Source organism: Arvicola amphibius, chromosome 13, assembly GCF_903992535.2.
Source record: "Arvicola amphibius chromosome 13, mArvAmp1.2, whole genome shotgun sequence".
In the NCBI taxonomy this organism is placed as follows: domain Eukaryota; kingdom Metazoa; phylum Chordata; class Mammalia; order Rodentia; family Cricetidae; genus Arvicola; species Arvicola amphibius.
Window position 1 is genome coordinate 20,999,654 of NC_052059.1, and position 22,095 is coordinate 21,021,748.

A 22,095-nucleotide genomic window follows, 5' to 3' on the forward strand; every position below is an offset into this window, starting at 1 on the left:
GCAAACAAATGACAGAAAACAAAACAAATGGCAAAAACAGACGACAAAATGGGAGACAGATGACAAAGGCAGAAAAGGGAAGAGGCAGACTCCACATTTAAATGCAAGGCCACCTCAGAAGATTAGGCAAGATGTGGCATCTAGGAGGACACATTCTGCACCAGGGAAACGTCGTCACTGAAGCAGGAAGGCTGAAGCTAAATGGGGAGCAGCAAAGAGAGAGACTTTTTTAGGAATCTACAGGAGATAGGAAGGGATAAAATGGCATGGGAGTGAGAGAAGAGGAGAGAGGAGGGAGGGAGATGGGAGAGAGGACATTTAGAGAGGAGAGAGAAGGGAACAGAACAGAGAGGGGAGGGAGGAGGAGGCAGACAGACAGTCAGACACACACACACATACATACATACATACATACACACATACATACATACACACGCAGAGAGAGACAGAGACAGGAGAGAATAGCTATCTGTGCATATAAAACTGTCGGTTTATGCCATTACTTTGTCACCTGGACGCCCTTCTGGTGAGATCCTGTTGATTTCGGCCCTGCAGTCTTGTCAGGGGACATCAATAAAATCTTGGGCTATGGACTCACTGTTCTGAGTGAGTATCTACTCACAGACCTGTTAGCCATTTATGTGACTGTCTGTCTGGTAGACCTTAAGGCATTTAAATGAAGGCATTCATTTAAACGTGTCCTTTTGTTTAAATGCCCAGCCCCTACCAGAGAGCCGTGTGCATTTGTGTATGTGTGTGTTATGTGTGTTGTGTATGTTTTTTGTGTGTGAAAAGCCCCTTCAATGGGTAAATGAACAAAGAGGGTAAGGCAGGCAGGAAGGAGTCTTGCGAGAGAGGTAGTCTGGAGGCAATGTCTAGCACCTATGGGAGACTGCTGGGTCAGTCTGGAGGCAGAAACCCACTTGGGACTAGCAACTAGGCCACCCCCTTAGGTTAAGTTCCTTAAGCCAGAAATGAAAAAAAAAGAGAGATGTTTTAAGGAACACTTTCATGGGAAATGTGCCAAGTTAGGATAAAAAAGAATACAGAATGAAAGACAATAACTTATGTCTAATCTTCCAAGCAAGGGGAGTAACGAGGAAAAGAAAGCTAAATCTTGATCACAGCGGCTGGGAAGGGACGGAGGACAGCAGCAGGAGGAGGGGCTCTGGTTTGGGGCCTATTGGGTGGTCTTCCGGGTAATATTCTATTTTTGTGTGCGTCCTGTTCTTGGACGCACCCCAGGCGCATGCTAGCTTTCTTTCTTTCTTTTTCTTTTGTGCGTGTGTCAAGTAGCCTTCCCCCTTTTCATCATTTTCTTTTAGAAGCCTGTTCCATGAAGACCTTCAGGAATGAGCCTCCCTTCCAGAAAAGCATGTCAGATGAAAGAGAAACCTCCAGCTACCAAAATTTAACAAGCAGTTGCACAATTCAGACTGAAGTATCGGCCTTGCAGCTTCTTGGTGTTTGCTGAGAACCCATACTCTGTTCGGATGAGAGAGGTCCAACTTGTACATATTTAGTTTTACGTATATTTTCACATTTGAATCTTTGCCATTAACCAGTAACAATTTTAAATAAAATGAGCCTTTCCTTTTCAGATCATATTGACTTCTCTCTATCTCTGTCTCCCTCTGTCTTCCTGTGTGTCTCTCTGTCTCTCTGTCTCTCTCTGTCTCTGTCTCTGTCTCTGTCTCTCTGTCTCTGTCTTTGTCTCTCTGTGTCTCTGTCTCTCTCTCTCTCTGTCTCTCTCTCTGTCTCTCTCTGTCTCTCTCTGTCTCTCTCTCTCTCTCTCTCTCTCTCTCTCCCCCTCATACATATAAGCAGGAATGCTAACTGATTTGATCTACAAGCAACCACAGGGGCTGCGAGTTCATGAGGCTGTGCTCCTGTCAAATACAGAAGACATTATTTTAGCTCTTGTCCTCCCTACCTTTGGCTCTAATTATTTCAGCCTCCTTCTGTCACAACGGTCCTTGAGTTTTCACGGGAGGGGGTGTGATACGGATGTCCCACTTATAGCTGAGCGTGTCACGACACCTATTTTATATACTTTAGCCAGCTGTAAGTTTCTATGTTAACCATTGTCCACTGTACAAAGAAACTGCTCTGCTGAGGTCTGAGGGCTACAGCGATCTATGGGTAGAGAAATACAAACTTAAAAGCTCTCTAGTTTGCAAAATAAAATAACAGAGTAGGTTCAGTGCTGGAGCTTAGGCGTGTCCCATAGATTCTTCTCCAGATTTACAATATCGGGCATGCTTGTCCTCAGGTAGATGGGGTCTCAGTTCAAAGCAGAAAGTGGTTACCCCTATAACATCCAAGCTGCTGTTACACAAATGAGCATATGTTGTCAAGTTGTTCATTATCGTGGCTCACGCTTTCACAACGAGATAAGGCAACTTTGCTCTTGTTATGAAGTCTTAAATTAGTAGAAACTGTTAAGGATTGGGGACTGTTAGGAGACATCTGGTAATTTTATTTATTTATTTGCTTATGTGTGTGTGGAGTGTGGGTTTCTGTGTGTGTGTTCACATGTGTTTGCATGTATACCTGGGTGTATGCGCACATGTGATGACCAGAGAACAACCTGAGTGTCATTCTTAATACACGGGTCACAATTTCTTTGATTATCTTTGTTCCTTCCTTCTTTTCTTGGCAGAGGTTCTTTTATCAGTCAGAACTCTGACAGGCTAGGGTGGCTGGCCAGCAGGCCTCTAAAGTCTTCCCGCCTACCCTGCCTAGCCTTGGGAGTGCAAGCAGAGGCATTGTGGCCTGAATTTCTATTTCGATATGAGTGCTGGAGAATTGATCTCTGGTCCTGATGCTGGCAAGGCAAGCACTTCACGGACGTCTCCCCAGCCTGCTCCTGATAACTGTAAAAGTAAGACAGGGATAAGGAGGACTTCAAAAAGAAGAAAGCAGATAGCTCTTAGGAGGACACATTAGCTATTGTTCCCATTCAGTGCTATCCGCTCCCTGAACTTGCCCCTGCCTGAATCCTTTGAAGGCACTTCACTTCTTTTTTCTCTTTCCTTACTACACCTATAAAATCAGTCATCCACTCTGCAACACACATGCAAAATGCCTTCTTTTGAAGAACAAACCCTTTGTGTGTAAATAATGTGTAAGCCCCTTCCTGCCTTAAAGCATTGTGTTGGGAAGAAAAAAAATCCAACCTAAATTGATTGTATAGATAGCCTGATTGTAAAGCAAGATTAATATGAAGACGCAAGGAGTCTGCAATAAAACCTACTAACTTAAATCCCTCACATTTGTGTACGGCATTCATATTTAGCAACAGTCCCAAGGCTGAGATTAAAGCTCTTTGGTAGGTTACTTCAAGGCCTTTTTATTGCTAAATCTTATTATGTCTCTAAAATGTAGAAATTAATCACCTGTCATCAAAGCTGCAGTGGATTATTGACTTCTAAATGTCTCTACAAATTGATTCATGACAGAATGAAACAGGAGACTGAACTAGCATTGAAATTCTTTTGCATGTGATAAAAAAGGTCTATTAAAAGCGTTTCAACAAATGCTGTCTATTAGGTAATCATCACAAAGTACTTTCCTATCAAAATGAGGTGCTTCTGGAATGGTTTTGATGAGATATATATTTTTTTCCAGCACTGATGTGGTAACATGAAATTATTCTGAAACCCCAGGAAGCTGATTTGGAAATCCATTTAATTCTTATATTACAGAGCACACAATTTTTTCAAGCATTCACAGAATATAAAGAAGACAAAGAATTTACGCTGTGTGTGTGTGTGTGTGTGTGTGCACGTGCGTGTGTGTGCTCATGCCCGTGTGCGAGTTCTTGTGTACAGCAGACTCTACAGATTGCTCATGTGAAAACATTGCTGTGCACTTATCCACAATGGGGGAATTGCAATAACTTTTTTCTAAAGAAGATTCCTTTCATGGTCTCAGTATATTTTTTTGACTGCATTCTGATTTCTTATTCGTGTTATTCAGAATTAGTGGCTTTCAATATTCCTGGCACCCCTGCCCTGCCATGGGACATTAGGCAATATTTGGAAACAGTTCTGTCTGTCTAACTAATGCTTGTGACATCTGGTGAAGTGGACAAAGGATACCTTTAAATACCTAAAACACAGTCACATAGTCCAAAGTGTCAACAGGGCCAAGGGCAAGAACCCTCCACTATATCTTAGGAAGACATTATTTGACTTAGGGCAATGGGAGTTAAAGTAGAACACATATTTTTTTCTGTGTTTGTGGTTTAGTTTTTTTACATTTGTTTACTTATTTATGGGTGCTAGTGTGTTTGCTTACATGTGGGCACAAGAATGCTACAATACAGTGGTTTTCAACCTGTGGGTCACCACCCTTAGGGGGTTGCATGTCACATAGCCTGCAAATCAGATATTTGCATTATGGTTCATAAAAGTAGCAAGATTACAGTTATGAAATAGCAACAAAATAATTTTATGGTTGGGTATCACCACAACATGAGACCTGTATTAAAGGGCACAGCATTAGGAAGGTTGAGAGCTGCTTCTGTGGTGGATGTGTGGAGGTCAGGGGACAACCTGAAGGAGTCAGTTTTCTTCTACTACCTTGTGCTTCCCTGGGATTTGAACTTGGGTCTCCAGGAACACCTTCACTCACCAAGCCTTTCTTTCCTTTGGCCAGAAACCACGTTTATTTAATCAATACATTCTTCCATTCTTATTTTAGTCCTCTATTTCTTTCTTCTTTCCATCATTTAATTCTCAGAGATAGTTTGTTTTTACTCCAGAATTTTCTCTTTGGGCCTCTCATGCTCCGTGTCTGCATTGCTGGCATGCTCCATGCTGGTATTCTGTGCCTTTAGACCCCCCTGTGACTAGTTCAAGTCTTTATCTGTCTTTCTCTGTGGATGCTCTCAGAGATCAATATAAGGACTAGCCATTGAGCTAACCACTGATCAAAATGCATTTCGATTTTCAGTTAACGCCCCAGGACAGTAATGGCTATCTCTGCTAAACAGGAGATTAAAGATACCAAGGCAGAAAACTTCTATTTTGAGTTTCTGTCCCAAAAAGATGACTCAATCCAGTTAGGGAAAAAAAATACAACCTTTAAACTTTTAGCCCAAGTAGCCAGTGTTCCCTTGTTACTTCATAATGTCACTTCTGCTAATATGTAAATTAAGCAAGCAAGCAAGCAAGCAAACAAACAAAAAACAATAATGAAACTAAGTGTTGCCTGCACTGGATTGAGTTCCACAGTGTCAAGAATAGCTGTTTCTTTTTTGTATCCTTGTATTTTAGTAATTAGGTCTCTGAATATGTAACTCTTATTCAAGTCGAGCTTAAAGGGTAACACACTAACTCACAATCTCTTCTACAGACCACACTATATGCACAGGACAGCCTTGTAGACTGGACAGCCTCCCAGGATGTGGGTAAACACACAACATATACTCCTTTCCCCGGGCTCTGTGTAGGCCCCTGACTCCATTTCTCTGCTTGTCCCACCTTCCTCCCTGACTGCTCCTCTCCATTGTCAGTGCTCCAGGATGGTCACTGATTCAGTGGAGGCTTTACTGTGAGATTCCGGGACCCTGATCCTGATCGATGAAACCTGTGGTGGACTCGCTTAGCGTTTGCTCGAGGCAGCCATCTTCTGCTGCTTCTTAGCTACAGACTTGGCCTGGAGCAGAGCTGACATGAAATTGGATCTCACCAAGTGACCTGGAGTGCAGACAGCGTCACGTGGAAGTCATCACGGGTGCTTCCATTTCCTCTTTGAGTTATAATTGTCGCCTCTGCCGAGTGCATGCTGCAGGATTCAAAGTAGCAGGGACAAGCCAGGAAATTAATGTATGGATACAAACAGTCGTTGGACAACTTAAACCTGGATCAATGGAGACGAGTATGAGTCGTAAGGAAAGTTTTAAACATTGTACCCGATTTTTGAGAGACTGAGGGAAAAAAATAAAACAAACTTGTTCAGGCAGAGTAACTGCAGGTAGAGATTTATCTGCCCAATGCTGAGCGCTTGCAATTGCTTCACACTTAATTATTCTATTACTCTCCCTCTTCAAGTCTTCTGTTGGGCAAGTGGGGCCAATAACCTTCCAGCTCCCAGCCTCTTACAGTCTGATTGCCACTAACCATCTTACTGTGTAGTTTGCTCCCCCCCTTCCAACACTCTGAGGCCATTTCTGGCACTTGTATAACATTTACAGGCAATAGTTAAAATTTAACTGATATTTGGGGAAAACTCTTGTTAGCAAGGATTGTTTATGCAAAAACTATATCTCAGAAAGCATCTCCAGCCTTTTGGAAGACCGAGAACTTAAAAGGCGGCTTTTGAGCCGAATTCATATATCTTTGTCTTTATTTTAGTTGATCTTGGCAAATCCCTCACAAATAACCCAAGACCAATATGAAGTTCCACTGGGAAGGCAGTCACGATTCAGTGATCTTATCCTGGGAATGCCTGCTCTTGGCGTTTACACCACATAATTTGGGAACCAGTCTACACATTTACTCCTGTGCTTTTCAAGGGGCTTTTATGATCTGCCAAGTGGACAAATGTCAACAGGCTTTAAGGATTGATTTACCAGGATTCCTGTCTCCTGTGACCAGATTACTGTAACTTCGAATAAAGCACGTGTAAATAAGCTCCACAGACTTGGAGGAAATGTAGGACCCACCACACTGGCTTCGTCATGAGTTCTAGCGCAGTTGCCTCTTAACATTAGAAACTCCTGGAAAGGTAACAATTTCTTGTCACTCAAACCTTCTGGAACAGTCCCCATAGCTTTACTGCCTGTGTGTAGGCGGGTAAGAAGGGGGTGCTAGGTAATTTCCGTCCAGGGGTCCCTACTTGTTCCTGCTATGATTTCTGGTGGAACTTCTAAGTGGCTCTGACTCTGGAGACCCTGAACTTGTCAGTCTAATTTCCCCAGAGGCGATGCCCTCCTGAGGGCAGCAACCCTCAGGACCACACAGAGGAAAAGGAGTTATCAACCATGAGTGGGAACTGGGCTGAACACTTCTTCAAAGATGCTGGAATTTCCAGCTTGCTATTTGTTGTAAAAAGAAAAACAACATCACATCGTGACATTTGTGTCATTTAGTTTCTACGTTGTGAAAACCTTTGAGCTCTGAGTTTGGTCCTCTTTGATTTTACTCTTCATGTGACGAGAGAGGATATGAGATCTCTTGCTTCCCTGCCTCTTTCCCCACACTGTTTTCTGATTCTGTCACCAGAGTGGGGGACCGAACCTTGATCCCTGTTGATCCTAGGTGGAAGAAAAGACAAAGAAGAAAGAAACTCAGGCTTGCCCTGTCTCTTCACAGAGCTATCCTTAGAACTAGCAGGTCGGTTATTTCCACTTCTGGTTTATCAGCCCTTGAATATGGGAAACACCAGGTTAGCTAACTAACCTTCCTCTACCCAGCACAGAGTACTGGATTAAATTCCACCTGGAAGCCCACAGTCCTCAAAGCAGACCCAGCCTCACCCAGCTATTTAATGTGTCTTGTGTTTTAATTTTAGAGAAATGACTCAATTTCTGCTTAGAAATGGAATATGAGCCGGGCGGTGGTGGCGCACGCCTTTAATCCCAGCACTCGGGAGGCAGAGGCAGGCGGATCTCTGTGAGTTTGAGGCCAGCCTGGTCTACAAGAGCTAGTTCCAGGACAGGCTCTAAAAAAGCTGCAGAGAAACCCTGTCTCGAAAAACCAAAAAAAGAAAAAAAAAGAAATGGAATATGAATATAAAAGTAGTTTGTTGAAAAGGTGAATTAAAAAAAAAATAAAAAGCCTCACCAAGAACCCAGAGCATAAGATGCTCACTCGTAAAACCTCTTTAGGCTCTTTTCCCATCCGAGGGAACCCAGATAGCAGCTCCTGCCTGTGTGGGCCTCTGACAACTCCCACGGCCTCTTTCAATTCACATTCTAAGCCTGGCTGGACTTGCCCCAGACATATGACATGGGCTCATTGCACTGAATTGTAGCTTCCAGTTCTGTCTTCAATTGGTTCCCCTGTGTAGACATTCTGTGTGATATCAACCCTCTACTTCAGGGAGGAAGAGGCTGTTTGGGCATGGGTATTATTTTCTTAAATGCAGAATAAAACAGGACCAGCAGGGTATTTCAGTGAAATACCTCCTTTGAACTGTCCTATTCATTTGCTCTTTTATGGATTCACAGCTAGGGCTTTCCAACCGCTCCATTTGATTGCTCTCATGTACAGAGTGTAGAGACAGCAAAGAGGGAATTCCTGTAGATTCTTAACTTATTAACAAAGGCTGCAATGACTGTGGCAACCCCCAGAACTGACAGCCAGTTTCAGCCTTTTGTAGGAGTTAAGAGAGGTAGACAAGCTGGGGAGAGGAGTAGGAAGCTTTAATAGAGATACTGAGTCTTCAGAGCCTTGGGATTGAGAAGTGCCGGGGGAAAGGAAGCATCACTCCCACACTGGAAGACTGTAGCTCATCCTTCCTTCAGTTCTAAGTCAGAGTAGATGTTCTGAGCTCTGAAAATCAGCTGCTCCCCTTGTGACTGGACGCCAAGCTTCAGGAGACCTCAGACTTGGGACTGGCAACTGTGTGCTTGATAGCAAACCTCATGCCTTACTTGTGGTTATGGCACATGGTTGTCTGTTGTACAATATTACTTTAAGATGTGTTACATTTGTTTATGCTGTGGAATAGTTGTTTAATGATATAAAGATGTGTTCTATTTGTTTAAATCTGTGAAGCTGTGTTACTAAAACACCTGATTGGTCTAAAAAAGAACTGAATGGCCAATAGCAAGGCAGTAGAAAGGATAGGCAGGGCTGGCAGGCCGAGAGAATATGTAGGAGGAGAAATCTGGAAGGAGTAAGAACGGAACAAGAAAAGAAGGGTCCAGCCACCCAGTCACATAGTGAGACGTGGCATAAGAAGGAAAAAAAAGATATGCAGAAATAGAGAAATGTAAAAGCTCAGAGGCAAAAGATAGATGGGGTAATTTAAGTTAGGAAAAACTGGCAAGAAACAAGACAAGCTAAATCCAGGCATTCATAAGCAATAATAAGTCTCTGTGTGTATTTTTTTGGGAACTGGGTGGTGAACTCCCCAAAAGTAAAGAGGCAAAGTGTCAAAGAGTAAAAAACAACCCACAACAGAGGTCTATAATCAGCAGAGGCTGTTCTGTTTTCAACAAAGGACTGTAAGGTAAATGATGCCTTTATCAACACTTGTTTCCAGTGGGAATCCCTAAAGGGAATATTCTTAATTTCATTTGGGAAGACTCTGTATACTGGAGATATAAATGGAATTTTTTTTTGTGAATGTGTTTATGTGTGCATGTGGAAGCTAGAGGTTGACATTAGATGGTTTCCATAATCATCTCTTGCCACTTATTTTAGAGTTTGTATTTCTGAGTGTGTGTGTTTGTCCACATGAGAGCAGGTGCCTCTGGAGTCCAGGAGAGGGCACCAGACACTGTCAAGCTGTCATGCTCTCGAGTGCTTGGAACCGTCTTCTGGTTCTCTATAAGAGATGTATGCACTCTTATTCCCTGAGCCATTTCTAGCTCCTCTCCATGTAGTTTTTGAGGTAGCCTCTCTCATTGAACCTGGTGTTCTCCAATTTTTGTTAGACTCACTGGCCAGCAAGCCCTGCGGTTTCTCCTGTCTTTGTTTCCCGAGAGCTGAGATTAAAGGTACATGTCACTGTGCCTGATATTTTTTTGAATGTGGGTTCTGATGAGACAAACTCAAGCCCCCAGGCTTGTATGAGAAGCACTTTACTGCCCGAGTCATCTCCCATCTCTAAATTTCTTCATTTACATTGCTGTGCAGTATTGCCAACCCACTAAGAGGCATGAGAGTAGCTGACTTGAGTATGACCATCATGTGGCAAATTGGAAAGACTTTTGTAAGGTGCACACAGTTAAATGTGTTCTAGTCCATCTTTCTTTCTGGGATTCAGGTCTCTCCGCCAGGTATGGTGGTACACATCTTTAACCCCAACCCTTGGGAGGCAGACAGAGGCAGATCTCTGTGAGTTAGAGGTCAGCCTGGTCTACAAAGTGAGTTCCAGGACAGCCAGAGCTACACACAGAAAGACCCTGAAACTCTGCCTTGAAAAAACACACCACCACCGCCATAAACACATGCCTCTGAGATTAACTGGGCCAAAGATGGAAACCTGGCTTCTGGTTGCTTCCTCAGTATCTGAGCTTGCCTTTAGCTGTAGTCTAGGGCTAGTTTTGCTCCTGAGTCTGAAAGGTCCTCACTTAGACCAGCATATGGGGTTTTGACAGACAAACTGACAGTTGTAGAAACCACCGGTAGCCTTTGGGTCATACCCTAGTTCTTGGAAGCTGCAGAAGGTGCCTAATGCTGGCTTTTCTATTTACCACAAAGCCATCTACTCTTAGCAGTTCCCTCTCCCATCTCCAAATCCAAGAGTGGAACCTTTGGCCAATGGATAACTGCGAAGGTGACAGGCCAACAGGAAAATGGATAAATTCTCAAAACGCACCTCTTTGGTATGCCCGCAAGACTCCCTGTGGGCCATCTCTAGTCTGGTTTATAGTGTGCTTTAATTTATCTAACTAATGACATGAAGGATATAAAATTGGTAAAAAAAAAAAAAAACTATAGTGTTTGGCTTGCTTAAATTAAGTTTATGAGTTTTGCTTAAGCCTGCCAAACAAGTTAAATATTTCATGGCTTTCACAGGCTACAGTTCTAATATTTATAACTCTTGTGTACAGATTTCAAAAAATTATAATTACAACTCCCAGGATCCCAGATATAGCAGATGTTCAATATTTCTACAATGTTGGCAGAGATGCCTCTCATGCTCTTTTTGATCTCCTAGCCATGTATTGTATCTGTTGGAACAAGCTGTTGATAAGAAAGCCCACTGCCATTCTTTCATCTTCACAACCTTGGGAAAAACTAATTCGGAAGAGGAAGAGAGATGGAAAAGGTGATTTTTGCCCCCCTAAAAATACATTACTGCGCAGAACAATGCTTTCTCCCAGAGAATGGCATGAAAGTACATTTTGGCACAAGCCATGTTTTATTTAGTTTATGACCACAATGCTCTTCTGTACAACTTCCATCTTTTAAAAATTAAAAATACAATTTTTCTTTTTTGTCCTTAGCTTCTTTAACCAAATATCTACATACATTATTTGCCCTTCAGAAAATTTTGGAAACTCTTTTAAGGTAATAGGGTAAGCCTGAAGGGTTTTGTTTATAGGACTTACCCTGCAGCTCTGGGAAGTATTGTCTCCAACACAAATGTATTAGCTCCTCCTCCCCCATCATTTTTGGTTGTATTTGCTGTAGTCAGGGTCAGAGACAATGTGCCTAAGACAAATTAAATTTATGTTAAGAAGTTCCTAGTTCCCAGGTCCAAGAAGGCGTTGGCAGTGGTCTGAAACGCTCAACTTCCTCTGCTTCTCGGTTCGCCTCGGACCCGTGGTGGATTGAAGGAAGACCTGCAAATTCTAATGTGATATAGTTTATGCGCATACTCAACAGCAAAAGAGACACAAACATACAGCATCCACTTATTAGTTCTCTTAGAGCATAAGTATTTGAAAGGTGCCAGCATTCAAACTCTTCTAGTATCATTATCTGTACCAATAACCCACCATAGATATCTAGATCTGTAAAAGTTTTTCAGAAAAGTTAATGAACCTCAAATTCAGTTTCATGGACTTCACTTCCCATATCACAGCTGACTTTCTGTCTTCTATCTCAGATTCACATTTAAAAAAATTATCTGTGAGGAGATGAAATGTGACTTCTGGGAGAGCTTCTAGCCTGAGGAGATGCCCGAGGAGCATGCCTGAGAGAGGCATCGCTCCCAGAAATAGATGTCTGAGCAGTCCAGCTTTTAAGTAGGCAGGCACTGTGACATGTACCCAATACCGACTCTCTGATGTTCAGGAATGACAGCTGGCTCTTGTAGGGCACCAGGGTGAGAAGGCCTTAGGTAAGTTGCAAGTGTCCTCTGCATGATGTAATAATGTAATAATGTCATGTATCTCAGTCTACAAATGAGCAGAGATTTGCATCATAGGCATGGTAGGAATACCTAGATACTCAGAGGTGCCATGACCGGTTTGTGGAGTGCATGTTGGAGCATTTGAGGTAGATGATATCAACCTAGCTTTTAGAGGAGGCTCATCAGCTTTTTCCATCTCTTCCCACTTTACAGGGGTGGGCTCTTTCCTTCATGGGCTGCCTAAGCTACATTATAAGCACTGTATGAAAGAACAACTGTTGTCCATCATCTCTGTCACTGTTGACAATGGGGAAACTGGAGGAAACTCTTTGAAGATGCTTAGAATTTTCTTCAAGACTTCTATGAGTAATACTTGAGCTAAGCTGAGGCCATGTGTAAAGGCTGAAGCTTCTTTGTAAGCATGAAAATGCAGGAAAAGGGCATGGACCCCAAACTAAGAGGTGGGTGTGTTCTAAATTACAGGAAGGTTATTATCAGATTTCAGAAATTTTATAATAGTAAGTCTGCAAATTTGTGGGATAAGGTTCACATGTCATTCTTATGCTTAAGAAAATTCTATCCTATTTTCATAAACTATGTATCAAAGCGACTGTTCCATTTAGGTTGCATATTCTTAGGATTCTTTTTGAAATCAACTAAACATAAATGTGAAGATTTATTCCTAGGTTCTTTATTCTGTTTCACTGGTCTGTTGTTCATTAGTTTACAAATGTCACACTGTTTTGTTCTATAGCTTTGCATTTTGAAGCCTCTGCTTTGCTTTTGGTTAAGACTGTCTTGATTGTTAAAAGTCGTTTGTATCTCCTTAATGTGCTTAGGGCCAGAAAAAATTTTTTGTCAGGATTATTTCTTGGGAATTAAAAATGTTATCATTTTATGAATTGAGAGCACTATTTCAAAACCTTTACCTTAGGTATCAATGCCATTGAATTTCAAAAGCCATTGTAAATTAGGATGCATCAATATAATGTTCCGTTTATAGACAAAGACACTGTGGTTCCCAGATCATTAAAATCCAAAATTTCTGTCTTGTAGGGTGGAGCCTCTGCTGCGGTGGAGAAATTCCTCCTTGACAATCCTGAATTAGAATCCTGCTCACCAAAAACGGAAGCTTCGGTACTTTTCACTGGTATACTTTGCCCTATACAATGTGTGGTTACCTGAAGGACAACATGCTGTATTGTCTCTTATTTTCCACTTGGAGCTATGCTCTGAGCAAAGTGTAAACCTTGGAGAGAGGAGTGCATGCATTTTCCCCCAGATACCATGCAGTATTTATAAACACTAGCCCATTTCTGAGAATGCAGCAACCTCCACCCTCATTAGGCATGCCTTGCATGGAGTTTCCATAACAAAATTAACTTAAAACCTACAGAGATTTGTGACATTGGCTTTACCTCACTACCAGTTTCCTGAACTGTATCAATACCCCTCTGTCCCTCTGCCCTCTTTTGAATGTAATCCGATTCACTATTTTAAGTTGACATACTTCATCAGATGTTTTTCAGGTAGCAAACATGAAGCAAAACCATTGCTCGTGGGAAGAGGAAGAGTGGGTAGAACGCCCTTGGGAAGGTTAAGGGCTGTCCTCCCTCTGGTAGACATGAACATCACTGCTTATGCTGGGAAATCTATGTCAGGCCTGGGCACTTGATTTTTCGAAGGCGGTTGTTCATATTATGTAGCACTTCCTACCAGCTGCTCAGAGAAGAGAACATGACCTCGAGCTATAGAACTGATGTGCAAGCTTTAGAAAATCTGCTTGTAGTATTTTCTTATTTAATTCAGCACAGGTATTACCCAAGAAAGCTCAGGTCTTCAAGTGTTGTACAGAGACAATTTAATGTTCACCCGTGTCTAGAAACCTAGAAACTTCTCATGTTTGGTCAAGGCCAGTGTCACTGGATGATAAGAGACTGCAGACATAGCATGAAATGTTTCATAAATATTCAGAAAGGGTACATTTGTCATTGTCTCAAAAATACTGTTTTCATGCTAGTTTCTTCCCTTTCTAATTTTATTTGCTAAAATTATTTTGAGAACAAAGTTGAACACATGCAAAATGCACTTTCCTGTAGTCACTAAAACTCAGAGTAAAATCACACATGGTGACTGCAGTGCTTATGTGTCTTCTTAGGGCTGTGATGCAGAATTTTTATCTGTTTTTATTTGCGCAGAACAGAACAGACACTTGCTTCTAATATATGTATTATGTGTGTCCAATACATATATTTATGTGTTTGTGTGTATGTCTCCATGAGCCAAACAATATTTAGCACATGCCTCAACCAGATTCCATTTCCATAACCAGGGTGTGGATTATGCAATGAGATTGGTTAAGAAATTCTACTCTTGTATGTTACTACATGATACATGATAGGTGGGCTCGGCATGAGAAAAATATGGGCTCTTGAGTTCTTTTGAAGCCAGTAGAAATTTAAAACACAATGGATGGCAAACTCGCATGAAAGAAAAGAAAATCTATACAGAGAAATATCTGGTTATGAGGACAGAACTCTGAGAAGAAGAGGGCTTGCTTCTACCAGGTAGACAGCATTTGGCATCTAAATTTATTTGTTAGAGATGATTTTTTGTAATGTTGGTAACAAATCCCCATAGATTATGAGGCTGGAAACTCATCTAGTACCAAACACCTCCTAGGTTATAATGATAACTGATGTTTTTCACCATTTCTTAATATCTGGAAAAGAAACTATAAACATGAAAATAAAGCAGGAAAACCCAGGTATTTATATGTTTATATTGTTAATGTGATCCATAGGTTATTGCCATGATACTTATATTATTCATATCACTTAGGGAGTAGCTATAAAGTATTTTCTTATTTATTTTACTGTAAAACTTATTGTGGAAATAATATCTGTTGCCTTACTTAGTTGTGGACTGAAATAAAGCCATAATTCTAAGTCTCCAGCAAGGTTAGCCCTTATATGGCAGGACAGACAAATTGAATCTTAAGAGATTTAATCTTCATGGCTTCTTTCTTCTTGTAGCCATTTTTTCCCAGACGCTAATATAAAGCTTTTGGAGCTTGAATTGTTTTATGTTGCGTATTTGTCTTTGTTTTTTTTTTTTTTTATAAATTTAATAGTCTCTCAGTTTGTCCTCAAACACTAAACCAGTACATTGTACAGATGAGATCTGATGTGAGCTATTCAGCTTTGTATTGCCTGCGATGGTTATCAGAGAAGCAACAAGAGGAATTTCTCTAAATGGTCATATAAATCTCACAAATGTGAAGCTGGGACTCTGATTTGTATGCCAAACAATGGGAGCCTTGTTTGAATGAAGGGGTTGGTGGTGATGCTAGACTGATATTAGACCATTGACACTTAACCTAGTGATGCTTTAGCCTTCAGGAATTCCCTGATGGAAATAAACTAGATGTTTTCATATAACTTTGCTGCTGATTCTTCTTATCACCAGATCCCTCATTATGTACAAAATGGATCTGCAGATAGGAAATACAAAGAGCATTTGATTTTTAAGGCATAAGAAAAAGAAAAGAAAATGAAGAGTACGACTATAAAATTATTTTAAAAGGAGAATGGTCTTAAAATAATGCTTGAATCTGCCCTAACCACTCACATGGGCACTCTGCAATCTGGCACCTACTGCAGTGGGTGTCAGCTTCTTTTTACGACAGGGCAGCAGCTGCTGTTCATATTTAGTGCATTTTGTTAATTTCACAAAAGGAACCTGTTTTTTTTTTTTTTCTGTTCTGATCAGAGTTTTTCTCACAAATAACATAGATTGAATTTTTAGAAAATTTCACAGCCTTCAGAGATCTCCTAGACCAGTGAGTCTCAGACTTTAGTTGCACACAGACCAGTGAGGAATCTTGCTAAATGCTGCTTCTCCTTTGGCAGAATGGGTCAACAAAGTCTGAGGGTCTGAATGACTAGCTAAAATTCAAAGCTTTGACTAGAAGTCTGACTGTGATCCCCAAGAGCATTGAAATGACCTGTGAACATGTTGGCAACTGTAGCTTCTCGCATATTGGAGGGCTCAGGAGTCTGTTCTGTCCCCTTCCCCTTGTCCCACATTGGAGATTATAACCAGGATTTTTGCTCATGCCTGGGGAGTGTTCCAGTAATGAGCCATACCCCGAGCCCATCCCAGTTCTAAGGGACTCTTCTGGGTGATTTAGACATACCTTGAGATCTAAACCAATGGCTATGAGCCAGGCCTGTGCAGCACAAGAAGCTGAGACTTCTAAAACCACCAAGACTTGGGCCTCACCCCAAATTAGGAAGGTCAGACAGCATTATCTTTATTGTCTCCACCTTACAAACTGGGAAAAGATAAGTTTAAAAAATACTTTCACATTTGAACAGTTACTGAATGATGGGGCTTGAACTAAAATGAAGGACCTGTTCCTTTGAGTGCAAGTCCCTATTCATCCCCTCCCCAGCCTGTCAGCAGAGTGCATCTGCAGGGTGGAATCTGAAAGCAGAGCCCGATACTGTTTGCACCGCTCTGCCTCCAGTCTGGGCAGAAACGCCCATCAATCTACCTTCTTTCAAGAGAACTCTATTCTTCGAGGTCCTACGCACCACTTGGCATCTCTCCCAATCAGTCACTGAGTATACACTTAATTTCTTCTTAAAAGCCACCTGGTTTTGTTTTTTGCTCATGCGTATGCCTTTTTGTTAAGTGGGTGAAAGATGTGTAATCTATCTCATGCATAATTTGTTTAAGATGAGTCATTAAAAATGCACTAACGTTTAATATGCTGTGTATGCTCCTGCAAGAGCTCCCTCCCCCATGGAAATGATTTTGAAAGTTTTAAAAATAGTTTTCAAGATTTTTATTGCCTGCTTTTGTTTGCAATACCTCATTTTAAAGCTCTGAAATTAACATTTATTTCCTATCAGTTTTGTTTTCTGTTTGCCTGTTATTGATTTCTTTCTTTCTTTTTTTTTTTTTTTTTTTTTTTTTTTTTTTACTCTCTGTGTGTCTAATGGAAACTGAGCTAATGGGTCTCTGCTTTGTTTATTCCCTTGCTTATGCAGCAGCATGGTTTTGATGTGGTCAGCACAGCTCTGGAATGGGGATTTGAGCAACGACAGCACTGGAACAAGTTTACACGAACATTTCCTTTGGATTTCTGGAGGTTCCGAACAGTTTCCTCCGGTGGCCCCTCTCCCTGTCACTGGTCTCTTTTGCTTGTCTCACTTAGCTCTGTTTTGGTGAGGCAGTCTCATTTTCCTTCAAGGATATCCCTGAGAGTGAGAATCACAAAAAGATAAATATCCTCCTTGACTGACTGGGAAGATCAGCCTAACTGCCACCTGTGAGCAGCTTCTCCCTGATTCATGAAGCAATCTCAGCTTCTCACCAGTCCGACACTGCCAGGCAGACTCCAAAGAGCTGAGCATCCTTGAGGGGTAGGGCATGTGGACCAGCACACTGGCTGCTGTATTTTATGTACCAACCAACAAATAACTTGGGAGAACATATCTTTCATTCATCTCTTAATAGATGCAAGATGTATTTATTGAGAATTTAGGGGTGGGGAAAGAAGGGTTTAAAAACATGAGCATTCTTGAGCCCTATTAGACAGACGTCTGTATCTTTCGCCAAATCCTGTGATCTGTTGGTCATAAACAGCAAGTATCAAATTAGGATGTCAGTGGGGTGGAAGGTGAAAAGGAGTGGTGTCTTTCTACCAAGGAACAACATTGCTGTTTGTTATTTACTTAAACTATTCTGGCCGCATATGACCCCAAGATGACCACACAGTTCACGCATTCAATACTTCCTATCTTGTCCACCCATGTATTATTATCAGGCCCACCAGTTAAGCAGAAGATCTGCCCTCTGTTGCAAATATTAACGAACAGTGAAATGCCCCAAAGCCAGAAAGCAAGAGGGAAGGAAGAGGGCTTGATAACCACAAATGGATAATTATTCTCTAAATAGTTAAAGCTGATTCTATGCAATCGAGGACATGGCTCAAAATAAATACTGACACGACAGAAAACAGTCGATTTTCTTCCTGCTTGTGGAATCCTCCCGAGGTCTCTAGAAATTTCATTTGCAAAATTCGCTTCTGTATTCCCCAGAATGACCAGAATGACTCCCAACTGTTTTAAAATTTATTTTTAAATAAATATACATATTTATTGCAGAACTGAGTATTAGACTTAGGGCCTTGCATATGCCAGGGCAAGCACTTTGCCATTGAGCGATACCCTTCCTCTTCAGAAATCAAGTGATTTAAAACAACCATGCACACTTCTTTATTCACTTACTTCTTTAGTGCCTCCTCTCTCTTTGGTAGTACTAGGGACCCAACCCAGGGCTTCACACAGACCCAGCAAGCCCCCTACCACTAAGTACATCCCCAGCAGAATGCTATACAACAGGCAAGCAGCAGGCTCTCCCTATGCATGGGAATAACCTATGGAAATGCCTAGGGCTGGGAGCAGGAGTGAGAACTCGCCTGCAGCTCTATCTTTGATTTGTTATATAGCTTTAAACAAGTCACCTTATCACTAGCTCTCTATTTTCTTATCTGTTTAAGCCAGGATTATGTTGGCTGCTCACCCAGCAAATATATTTTAAAGATTAATGGAAGAGTGCTTACATCGTAACTTTGAACTCCTTATGTCAAAATGATACACCATCCTTGTTACACCATTAAAATTAATAAAAAAATATTGAACTCACTTTTATCTAAATGCCCAAAGGCTGTATCTAAAAGACCCGAGCATTTGGTTTCAATAGTTGCTACTGGTACAGAACAGGGGAGGTTAGGCCTAGCTCAGGGCTAGTATTTGCTTTAAGCTGCCTGTACACAAGCACACCTAGACTATGCTTTCTTGTTCAGTGGTTTGGATGCTAGAAGCATTTCTTTCATTCTATTCCCCACCCCCATAGGAACCTCCTGCCCTTGTTCCCAGCTGAGTAGAGCTGAGAGGATTTGCCTTTTGCCTAAGAGCTGTCTCAGGCTATCTTGGCAGTTTTTTTGGTTATGTTCAGTCATCTGTGATGGGCGGAGATGGTTGCTTTTCTTTCTCTCCCTGAAGGTGTTTGAGGAATTAATACAAAACAGGAAATGAAAGGCTTTGAGAAAAGATTAAATAGTTGTGATCATGGATGACTAATGTTTGTTAGGGCTAAAAATAATTTGACCTTGGGGGTGGTTTTTCAGAATTCCTGAAGTATAAAATACATAGCTATATGTTAATAAAAATATATCGGAGATAGACAAAGTGAGCACATTGACTAGGTCCCAGAAGGCATGTAAAATGGTTAAAGACATGCTTTCCAAAAAAGTGCTTACCACCTAAAATTAGTAGTTCATATATATATGTATTAATATATGGCTTTCTGAATAGAAGAAAATACCTCAAGTTTAGAAAACATTCCAAAATTAACACTATTCTCTTCAGTAATTAATATCTTGACAAAAGCGTGGCTAAAGGGGATTTAAGGTTGATAGCTACTTAACGTGTAAATCGGAGCTCATTAATTCTGTTTTTTTCATATTTAAAATATTCCAAATTCATTCCAAATGTTGTATAAACCTCACTAATTATATGTACATACAGGATATGAAACTGTACTGAAAGTTAGCTTGGGAGTTCAGCGACTTCACAAAGGGAATGAGACAAGTATTTAAAAGCTCCCATAATCCGAAAGTGCCTTTTAGGTCAGGAAATGGGGACTATAACATCTGTGTAAAACTAAGGGAATTTTAACTAATTGTTCAAGTTGGACAATAGCCAAAACCCTGGAGTTAGCACACCTGGGTAATATCTATATAATGTTTCTAGAGGAATATATTCCCATAAGGAAGAAAACAGTAAAACTTTAAAAAGACTAATGAGGGAAGGAGACATTTTAGGAAACACATTTATGGATTGGTGTTGTTGAATCTCACCCTAAGTGTCGGAAGGGAAACAAATTCATCCCCAGAAATAAAGGAGAGAGGCATGAGGAGATCCGTGTTGTTTCCCAGGAGACTCTCCTGTCCGGTTCCCACAGATGCAGGGGTTAAATTTCCAGTTCCTTCACAATGTGGCACACAGCTGTCATCCAGTGGGAGAGGCTCAGACTTACCTTGCTTCTGTTTTTCACTTCTCCTCAAACCAGATCACTTGTGTTATCTCGGGGATGAGTCCTGGTTAATGGAACAAAGGAGAACCGGAATCGTGAGGCTGCAGACCCAAAGCAGAAAGTATGAGGGCTTTGGAAAATGTGTTCAGTGACTTAGCGTGCACACATGGGTGCACACACATGCGCATGCACACACATACAAAAGCGGGAGAGTTATTGAGGCAGATACCTGATGCCTCTGGCCTCCACATGCATGCACTTGCCCTTCGCAATGCAAACTTGTGGACCACATGCACCAGGCACACACAATAAGTAAATAAATAAGTATAAGTTATGGCCTTCTTGAGAAGACCATGTCTGCTTTGCCTGATTTTCATGATTTCATTTAATCTGTTCAGACTGAATATCTTACTTTCATATTGGAAGTTAAGGAACATAATCGGTATTTTGGTATACAGCTGCAAACCAGAAGAGATGAAATACCACAAAGAGTTAATGAAAGATTACAGTTGTCAGCAGTGTAATTATAATACTATTATAACTAGTGTGTTAATAAAGGTATAGTTTAGCGCAAGTAGAATCATGAACTTGGCCATAGATATAGGATGCCCAAGCAGCAAGAATTTTGACCACTTACTAGAGTTTAAAAACCAGCATGAAGCTTTAGATAGTTAAAGATAAGTTAAATGTAATATCTCCTGGATTTAAAGAGGAAAGATTTAGGTAATTTTAGATACCAGGTATAATTAGTTTAATCTCAATTTAAACATTAAAGTAAATAACTAATCAATCTTTGTAGAACAACAGGATGAGCCATAAGTATTTTTAAAAGAATAAATAATGATAAGAAAATCTAATTACTTTCTTGATAGAATTCTGGAAGATTAAGTCAATGAAATTGCTACATTATACTTTGATTTTGGTTTTACAGATCATGAAATTATATTTGCAAATTTTATGCAAATTTACTAAGAGATTAATGTTGTCATGTTCTTTAGGCCTAGGACAAAGAAAATGCTGTTAACATCATTGTTTAAAAAGTGCGCAAAGAGATTCCAAGGTCATGGGTTCTGTGCCTAGAATAGCTAGATGGCTTCATTTCCTTTCTTTCTCATTATCTCCCTTTCGCTCCCTCATCCTTTTCTCTTAACTTCAACGAGTCAAGAAGCAGGCTAGTGCCGTCCTCAGGTGACAGGATCTCCTCAGAGATGAGGGAAGGAAGATGAGACCATGGAAGTGACAGCTCTCCCTGCTGGTGAGAGTCCAGGGCTCAAACAGGGAGAGAGGCAGCGTTGAGCTTTTCATCATGTCCTCTGCCAGGCACGGCTTATCCTTGTGCCGTAGCCATATTTCTCACACTTTGAGGATACACATGTCTTAAAAGGCTTATGACTGATATAGGAACAGGAGATGCTGCACAAAGATGTATGACAAATATGTATGCAGATTGTCACGATCGCATCGATTCCTTATTGCTGATGTTATTATTGTCTGTGTGAGTGTGGATGCGTGAATCCTAAGGTGTGCACAGAGATATCAGAAGACAGCTTTTAGGAAATATCTGGAAAAAACAAGACATCTTTTCTCTTATGGGAGTTACATTATTGTGGGCAGAGTGAAATTATAATCATAATCAGTGTGTAAATTATACAGAAAGGTAGAAGGCAGTAGGGATCAACTGCACAACAAAGAAGAAAATCAAAGCAGCATTTGGAGGAAGATCGCTCTTTTAAGTGAGATCATCGGGGAAGGTCTAGTCAGCAGGAAGATGACATTTTAACAAACAAAAGGATGCCAAAAATGACAGCCGTATTGGGAGAAGTGTCTCAGGCAGAGAAAAGAGACAGCACAAATATCCTAAGGTGAATTGTGGATCTGGGGAGCTTAATCCAAGATGGGGGTCAGAGAGATGACAGGTGACCCACACGTGTTAAGTCCTGCTGCTCATTGTAAGATCTTTAGCTATTACTCCGTCAGAAAGAGGCATGAGATAATTTTGAACAG